Here is a 10,000-nt window from a genome sequence, read left to right as displayed (position 1 = left end):
CAAAATTATTCAAGGGGCAAAATAAATTCACGAGAGTAGGTCCGATTACCGCTGGATCAGACGACGATCGTAACTTGTTGGATACAAATGTATCCGATGTATGTACGTCGTCCCTCTCTGATCTACGGTACGTGGACCGACCCAAGATGCACACGATAATTTTAGCTGACTTCATGCCGAAAAGTCGGTTCACGTCATGCATCGGTATCTTAAATCGCGCCGTAAAGTCGTTCACGTCATGCATCGGTATCTTAAATCGCGCCGAAAAGTCGGCTCACGTCATGCATCGGCGTCTTTTTTTTGTGCCACCGATGCATGACGTGAACGACTTTTCGGCTCGATTTAAGATACCGATGCATGACGTGAACGACTTTACGGCGCGATTTAAGATACCGATGCATGACGTGAACGACTTTTCGGCGCGATTTAAGATACCGATGCATGACGTGAACGACTTTACGGCGCGATTTAAAGCTATACCGATGCATGACGTAAACAAGATCACACCGATGCAGCACGTTAACATTAAAGCCCGCCTAATCCGATCGATGGAGGCCGTCTCGAGTGTCCAACTTGCTCACAAGAGCCGAGAAACAAACCGATGCATCACGTAGACAAGATCGTACCGAATGTTAACACAATCCAAAAGGAAATAATCTTAGATGAATATCGATTCTGATTATTGATTTTTCTTTCGCGATATTGATAGAAGACATCTGAATGAATTTCGAATTAATTCCGAAATCAAAAAAATATTTTCAATAAATTTTTTTTCTAGAGTACCTCGGTCTTTTCTATTTTTTTTCCAAGTTTCGTACGTCAATCAACATACATCCCAGAAAAAATCATCTCTCTAACTATCCTGGTTCAAAAGTTGTATCGGAACTTTTCACGTCGAAAAAGAACATAGGCGAAAAAGGACGTGAACATTATTCCTTATAAAAATCAAACCCGACCATGGATTTTGATTCTGATTGTTGATTATCGCTATTAGAACACATTAGGAGGCAACCAAATCAAATTTGAGAAAATTCCACAATCAGAAAATTTTTTTCGAAAAAAAAAAAAAAATTCGAGAACACCTCGGTCATGGCAAGTTATTTCCCACAATCCATTCCCCAATCAACGTACATCCCAGAAAAAATCATCTCTCTAACTATCCTAGTTCAAAAGTTGTATCGGAACATTTTCACGTCGAAAATATATCTCTAAGTCCAGACCGATGCACCACGTAATCTCGGGCAGACCGATGCACAACGTAAATGACGATCGGGACCGGGGCGATCGGTCGTATCTGACACCGCCGGCTCGGTTCTAACATCGTCAATGAGTCGGGGTTGTAAAAAAGGACGTGAACATTTTTCCTTATAAAAATCAAACCCGACCATGGATTTTGATTCTGATTGTTGATTATCGCTACTAGAACATATAAGGAGGCAACCAAATCAAATTTGAGAAAATTCCACGATCAGAAAATTTTTTTCGAAAAAAAAAAAAAATCGTAATCACCTCGGTCATGGCGAGTTATTTTCCGTATTTCATTCCACAATCAACGTACAACATAGAAGAAATCATCTCTCTAACTATCCTGGTTCAAAAGTTGTATCGGAACATTTCACGTCGTAATATCTCGCCAAGTCCAGACCTCGGCGATAGGTAGTATCTGACACCGTCCGCTCGGGACTGACATCGACTTGGACTCGGGCTGATGATGGGGAGGCGTTTAAGGACGTGAACATTTTTCCTTATAAAAATTAAAGTCGACAATGAATATTGATTCTGATTACTGATTTACGCTTTAAAAACACATTAGAAGGCAACCAAATCGAATTTGAGGAAATTCCACGATCAGAAAATTTTTTTCGAAAAAAAAAAAAATCCGAAAAATATTTTTCGATTCCGATTACTGATTTACTCTTTTAGAACACATTAGGAGGCAACCAAATCAAATTTGAGAAAATTCCACAATCAGAAAATTTTTTTCGAAAAAAAAAAAAATTCGAGGACACCTCGGTCATGGCAAGTTATTTCCCACAATCCATTCCCCGATCCACGTACATCCCAGAAAAAATCATCTCTCTAACTATCCTGGTTCAAAAGTTGTATCGGAACATTTTCACGTCGAAAATATATCTCTAAGTCCAAACCGATGCACCACGTAAACTAGGGCAGACCGATGCACCACGTAATATCGGGCAGACCGATGCAGAACGTAAACTCGATCATACCGATGCTTCACGTAATCTCGATCTTACCGATGCACCACGTAAACAAGGGCAGACCGATGCAGAACGTAAAGTAGATCTTACCGATGCACCACGTAATCTCGATCTTACCGATGCACCACGTAATCTCCATCTTACCGATGCACCACGTGAACTGGATCTTACCGATGCAGAACGTGAATTGGATCTTACCGATGCAGAACGTGAATTGGATCTTACCGATGCACCACGTAAACTCGATCATACCGATGCACCACGTAATCTCGGGCAGACCGATGCACAACGTAAATGACGATCGGGACCGGGGCGATCGGTCGTATCTGACACCGCCGGCTCGGTTCTAACATCGTCAATGAGTCGGGGTTGTAAAAAAGGACGTGAACATTTTTCCTTATAAAAATCAAACCCGACCATGGATTTTGATTCTGATTGTTGATTATCGCTACTAGAACATATAAGGAGGCAACCAAATCAAATTTGAGAAAATTCCACGATCAGAAAATTTTTTTCGAAAAAAAAAAAAAATCGTAATCACCTCGGTCATGGCGAGTTATTTTCCGTATTTCATTCCACAATCAACGTACAACATAGAAGAAATCATCTCTCTAACTATCCTGGTTCAAAAGTTGTATCGGAACATTTCACGTCGTAATATCTCGCCAAGTCCAGACCTCGGCGATAGGTAGTATCTGACACCGTCCGCTCGGGACTGACATCGACTTGGACTCGGGCTGATGATGGGGAGGCGTTTAAGGACGTGAACATTTTTCCTTATAAAAATTAAAGTCGACAATGAATATTGATTCTGATTACTGATTTACGCTTTAAAAACACATTAGAAGGCAACCAAATCGAATTTGAGGAAATTCCACGATCAGAAAATTTTTTTCGAAAAAAAAAAAAATCCGAAAAATATTTTTCGATTCCGATTACTGATTTACTCTGTTAGAACACATTAGGAGGCAACCAAATCAAATTTGAGAAAATTCCACAATCAGAAAATTTTTTTCGAAAAAAAAAAAAATTCGAGGACACCTCGGTCATGGCAAGTTATTTCCCACAATCCATTCCCCGATCCACGTACATCCCAGAAAAAATCATCTCTCTAACTATCCTGGTTCAAAAGTTGTATCGGAACATTTTCACGTCGAAAATATATCTCTAAGTCCAAACCGATGCACCACGTAAACTAGGGCAGACCGATGCACCACGTAATATCGGGCAGACCGATGCAGAACGTAAACTCGATCATACCGATGCTTCACGTAATCTCGATCTTACCGATGCACCACGTAAACAAGGGCAGACCGATGCAGAACGTAAAGTAGATCTTACCGATGCACCACGTAATCTCGATCTTACCGATGCACCACGTAATCTCCATCTTACCGATGCACCACGTGAACTGGATCTTACCGATGCAGAACGTGAATTGGATCTTACCGATGCAGAACGTGAATTGGATCTTACCGATGCACCACGTAAACTCGATCATACCGATGCACCACGTAATCTCGGGCAGACCGATGCACAACGTAAATGACGATCGGGACCGGGGCGATCGGTCGTATCTGACACCGCCGGCTCGGTTCTAACATCGTCAATGAGTCGGGGTTGTAAAAAAGGACGTGAACATTTTTCCTTATAAAAATCAAACCCGACCATGGATTTTGATTCTGATTGTTGATTATCGCTACTAGAACATATAAGGAGGCAACCAAATCAAATTTGAGAAAATTCCACGATCAGAAAATTTTTTTCGAAAAAAAAAAAAAATCGTAATCACCTCGGTCATGGCGAGTTATTTTACGTATTTCATTCCACAATCAACGTACAACATAGAAGAAATCATCTCTCTAACTATCCTGGTTCAAAAGTTGTATCGGAACATTTCACGTCGTAATATCTCGCCAAGTCCAGACCTCGGCGATAGGTAGTATCTGACACCGTCCGCTCGGGACTGACATCGACTTGGACTCGGGCTGATGATGGGGAGGCGTTTAAGGACGTGAACATTTTTCCTTATAAAAATTAAAGTCGACAATGAATATTGATTCTGATTACTGATTTACGCTTTAAAAACACATTAGAAGGCAACCAAATCGAATTTGAGGAAATTCCACGATCAGAAAATTTTTTTCGAAAAAAAAAAAAATCCGAAAAATATTTTTCGATTCCGATTACTGATTTACTCTTTTAGAACACATTAGGAGGCAACCAAATCAAATTTGAGAAAATTCCACAATCAGAAAATTTTTTTCGAAAAAAAAAAAAATTCGAGGACACCTCGGTCATGGCAAGTTATTTCCCACAATCCATTCCCCGATCCACGTACATCCCAGAAAAAATCATCTCTCTAACTATCCTGGTTCAAAAGTTGTATCGGAACATTTTCACGTCGAAAATATATCTCTAAGTCCAAACCGATGCACCACGTAAACTAGGGCAGACCGATGCACCACGTAATATCGGGCAGACCGATGCAGAACGTAAACTCGATCATACCGATGCTTCACGTAATCTCGATCTTACCGATGCACCACGTAAACAAGGGCAGACCGATGCAGAACGTAAAGTAGATCTTACCGATGCACCACGTAATCTCGATCTTACCGATGCACCACGTAATCTCCATCTTACCGATGCACCACGTGAACTGGATCTTACCGATGCAGAACGTGAATTGGATCTTACCGATGCAGAACGTGAATTGGATCTTACCGATGCACCACGTAAACTCGATCATACCGATGCACCACGTAATCTCGGGCAGACCGATGCACAACGTAAATGACGATCGGGACCGGGGCGATCGGTCGTATCTGACACCGCCGGCTCGGTTCTAACATCGTCAATGAGTCGGGGTTGTAAAAAAGGACGTGAACATTTTTCCTTATAAAAATCAAACCCGACCATGGATTTTGATTCTGATTGTTGATTATCGCTACTAGAACATATAAGGAGGCAACCAAATCAAATTTGAGAAAATTCCACGATCAGAAAATTTTTTTCGAAAAAAAAAAAAAATCGTAATCACCTCGGTCATGGCGAGTTATTTTCCGTATTTCATTCCACAATCAACGTACAACATAGAAGAAATCATCTCTCTAACTATCCTGGTTCAAAAGTTGTATCGGAACATTTCACGTCGTAATATCTCGCCAAGTCCAGACCTCGGCGATAGGTAGTATCTGACACCGTCCGCTCGGGACTGACATCGACTTGGACTCGGGCTGATGATGGGGAGGCGTTTAAGGACGTGAACATTTTTCCTTATAAAAATTAAAGTCGACAATGAATATTGATTCTGATTACTGATTTACGCTTTAAAAACACATTAGAAGGCAACCAAATCGAATTTGAGGAAATTCCACGATCAGAAAATTTTTTTCGAAAAAAAAAAAAATCCGAAAAATATTTTTCGATTCCGATTACTGATTTACTCTTTTAGAACACATTAGGAGGCAACCAAATCAAATTTGAGAAAATTCCACAATCAGAAAATTTTTTTCGAAAAAAAAAAAAATTCGAGGACACCTCGGTCATGGCAAGTTATTTCCCACAATCCATTCCCCGATCCACGTACATCCCAGAAAAAATCATCTCTCTAACTATCCTGGTTCAAAAGTTGTATCGGAACATTTTCACGTCGAAAATATATCTCTAAGTCCAAACCGATGCACCACGTAAACTAGGGCAGACCGATGCACCACGTAATATCGGGCAGACCGATGCAGAACGTAAACTCGATCATACCGATGCTTCACGTAATCTCGATCTTACCGATGCAGAACGTAAACTCGATCATACCGATGCACCACGTTATCTCGGCAGACCGATGCAGAACGTAAAAAAAAAGCTTACAGCACGCGGTGTTCCCAAGCGGTCACCCATCCAAGTACTAACCGCGCCCGACGCTGCTTGGCTTCAGTGTTCTGACGAGAACTGGCAATTTCAGCGTGGTATGGCCGTAAACAACAAATATAGCGATATTTTCTATGATATCTCACTTTTTGGGAGCGGAAAGGACGTGAACGTTTTTCCTTATAAAAAATGAAATAACTTTTGGATATTAATTCTGATTGTTGATTTAAGTTTTAAGAACACATTAGGACATATCTCAATGAAATTTGAGGGATTTCCGAAATCGAAAAATATTTTTCGAAAAAAAAAAAAAATCCCAGAAGACCTCGGTCATCTCAAGTTTATTTCCATATTCTATTACACAATCAACGTACATCACAAAAGGAACCATCTCTCTAACTATCACAGTTAAATTTTTGTATCGGAACATTTCACGTCGGAATATCTCGCTAAGTCCAGACCGGGGAGATCGGTCGCATTTGACACCGTCCGCTCCGGTCTAACATCGTCTTGGAGTCGGGGTAACGATGGAGAGGCGTTTAAGGACGTGAACATTTTTCCTTATAAAAATTAAAGTCGACAATGAATATTGATTCTGATTACTGATTTACTCTTTTAGTACACATTAGAAGGCAACGCAATCAGATTTGAGGAAATTTCAAGATCAGAAAATTTTTTTCGAAAAAAAAAAAAATTCAAGAACACCTGGGTCATGGCAAGTTATTTCCCACAATCCATTCCACAATCAACGTACAACATAGAAGAAATCATCTCTCTAACTATCCTGGTTCAAAAGTTGTATCGGAACATTTCACGTCGAAATACCTCGCCAAGTCCAGACCGGGGCGATAGGTAGTATCTGACACCGTCCGCTCGGGACTGACATCGACTTGGACTCGGGCTAATGATGGGGAGGCGTTTAAGGACGTGAACATTTTTCCTTATAAAAATTAAAGTCGACAATGAATATTGATTCTGATTACTGATTTACGCTTTAAAAACACATTAGAAGGCAACCAAATCAAATTTGAGGAAATTCCAAAATCAGAAAATTTTTTTTCAAAAAAAAAAAAATCCGAAAAATATTTTTCGATTCTGATTACTGATTTACTCTTTTAGAACACATTAGAAGGCAACGAAATCAAATTTGAGTGAAATCCAAAATCAGAAAATATTTTTCGAAAAAAAAAAAAAATTCGAGAACACCTCGGTCATGGCAAGTTATTTTCCACAATCCATTCCCCAATCAACGTACATCCCAGAAAAAATCATCTCTCTAACTATCCTGGTTCAAAAGTTGTATCGGAACATTTTCACGTCGAAAATATATCTCAGAGTCCAGACCGATGCAGAACGTAAACTCGATCATACCGATGCTTCACGTAATCTCGATCTTACCGATGCACAACGTAAACTAGATCACACCGATGCAGAACGTAAACTCGATCATACCGATGCACCACGTAAACTCAGGCAGACCGATGCAGAACGTGAACTCGATCTTACCGATGCACCACGTAATCTCGATCTTACCGATGCACCACGTAAACTCGGGCAGACCGATGCAGAACGTGAACTCGATCTTACCGATGCACCACGTAAACTAGGGCTGACCGATGCATCACGTAAACGACGATCGAGAGGCGCGAAAGGACGTGAACGTTTTTCATTATAAAAATTGAAATAAATGATAAATAATGATTCTGATTGTTGGTTATCATTTTTAATAAGCATTAGGAGGCAACCAAATGAAATTTGAGGAAATTCCGATAATAGAAAATTTTTTCGAAAAAAAAAAAAAATTCATGAAATCCTCGGTCATCGCAAAATATTTACCATATTCTGTTCGATAATCAACGTATATTTAAGAAGGAATCATATCTGTATCTATCTTGGTTCAAATTTTGTATCGGAACATTTTGACCAAAGTCCGAGCTTCGGCCGAAACAGACACCGCTGACCTGGCCTATCGATCGACCGAGAGTCGGGGATAGAGCGTAAGTGTTGTCTGGAGGGGAACCCTGTGCTCTCCTGACATATATAGGGAAGGTGGTCGCGTTGGGCGATGCAGAACGTTTGGATCGGGAATTATATTTTTGGTTCAGCTATTGGAATATGGTTTATTGTTGGTATATATTGGCGAAATAACGTTCTTACTGACTGGGGATATTCATAAAAATGAGTCCGGAGATTTTCAGATCGAAGTCCGAGTGATCCGACTTGGAAGGCGTGTTGGGTGGGTCGAGATGGCTTAGATAGATCAGACGAGGCGGGCTAAGTGTTGACGTCATGCATCGGTCCATTTTCAGATTGAGTCCGAGTAATCCGACTTTGAAAGAGTGTTGGGTGCGTCGAGACTGTTTAGATAGATCGGACGAGGCGGACTAGGTGTTAACGACATGCATCGGTATATTTTCTGATCGGAGTCCGAAGAAATCGGCCCTAGTAGGCGCAGCGGACGGTCGAGACGGCCTCGGTGGGTCGGATCGATCGGGAAAAGTTTGCTAAATCGTGTCTGGAGGGGAACCTTGGGTTCTCCTGACATATATAGGGGATAAGGTTTGGGTGAACGATTCTTCACGTAAAAGTTGAGTAATTTATTTTTCGATAAGCTTTTGGATATTGATGAGAAGTATATGTATATCTTCGATTAAAAGAATTCTTACCGTCTCCATGTATATTATATTAGATATATAAGAAATAGTTAACGTGATGCATCGGCCGATTTCCGGATCGGAGTTCGAGAGATGCGACTTTCGATGCGCGATGGGTGGTTCGAGACGGCCTAGATCGATCGGACGAGGCGGACTAGGTGTTAACGACATGCATCGGCGGATTTTCTGATCGGAGTCCGAAGAAATCAGCTCTAGTAGGCGCGGCGAACGGTCGAAACGGCCTCGATCGATCGGACGAGGCGGACTAGGTGTTAACGACATGCATCGGCGGATTTTCTGATCGGAGTCCGAAGAAATCAGCTCTAGTAGGCGCGGCGAACGGTCGAAACGGCCTCGGTGGGTCGGATCGATCGGGAAAAGTTTGCTAAATCGTGTCTGGAGGGGAATCCGGGGTTCTCCTGACATATATAGAAGGGGTGGAGAATGGGTCCTGTCCTAGACTGTTTGGAGTTCTTTTTAGGATGATATTCAGTTGGTAAGTGGTAGACCCGAATCCGACCTCGGCGTTTGGGTACTGGCAAGGTGTGTTGGTTTCGGCTTTCGCATCTTGGGTCGCTTTCGTCAACCTCATGCAGCGAGGTCGCGGTCCGCTTCGTCTCTTTGTAGTCGAATGGCCTTTAAGCGACCAACCTTAAAATCGTGATCCTCTGCCCGTTGCGGGTTATGTTCACAAAAAATTTGCAACCACTCAATTCGTTCCGAGCGACAAATATTGTTGAATCTCGAATCACCGTGTCGTTATATTCACATGTATAGCGAAGGGTCGAGATGGAATGTGTATAAGAAATTAGTTGATAGCCGGGGGTTCGTATTATATATGGACGCCTTGGCGAGGGATTGTTTCTAGAAACTTTCTCATTTTTGATCGGTGTTTTGTCCGAGATGATGATGATGTATATATAGCTTGAGTCTCATGCTGACTGGGGGCTGTTACGTCGTTTCGTCGAGGACTTGCACTTACTGATGTGCGGCGCTAGTCGAAGTCAATCGACATGGCTAGTGCCACATGACGAGAGGCGAACGGGTTTGGCCATACCGGCAATCTCGTGGACCGATCGTATAAGCACGCAGTTCCCTGGTTGATCCTGCCAGTAGTCATATGCTTGTCTCAAAGATTAAGCCATGCATGTCTCAGTACAAGCCAAATTAAGGTGAAACCGCGAAAGGCTCATTAAATCAGTTATGGTTCCTTAGATCGTACCCACATTTACTTGGATAACTGTGGTAATTCTAGAG

General features: G+C 41.6%; 2 non-coding genes across 2 annotated transcripts in view; one reads left to right on the top strand and one right to left on the bottom strand.

Moving 5' to 3' along the window:
* Positions 1-6,082: 6,082 nt before the first annotated feature.
* On the bottom strand, positions 6,083-6,201 carry LOC123687049. The gene has a single exon (XR_006748796.1). It is a non-coding gene; the product is annotated as a 5S ribosomal RNA (ribosomal RNA).
* Positions 6,202-9,836: 3,635 nt separating this feature from the next.
* The window catches only part of LOC123687361, a 1,906-nt gene continuing 1,742 nt past the window's right edge, over positions 9,837-10,000 (top strand). Inside the window, exon 1 of the ribosomal RNA XR_006749091.1 lies at positions 9,837-10,000. This exon is cut by the window's right edge and continues 1,742 nt beyond it. This is a non-coding gene — a ribosomal RNA (small subunit ribosomal RNA).

The sequence above is a fragment of the Harmonia axyridis genome, chromosome X (assembly GCF_914767665.1).
Source record: "Harmonia axyridis chromosome X, icHarAxyr1.1, whole genome shotgun sequence".
Classification (NCBI taxonomy): Eukaryota; Metazoa; Arthropoda; class Insecta; order Coleoptera; family Coccinellidae; genus Harmonia; species Harmonia axyridis.
The sequence above is the reverse complement of the archived record's forward strand: the minus strand, read 5'-3'. Positions and strand labels throughout refer to the sequence as shown.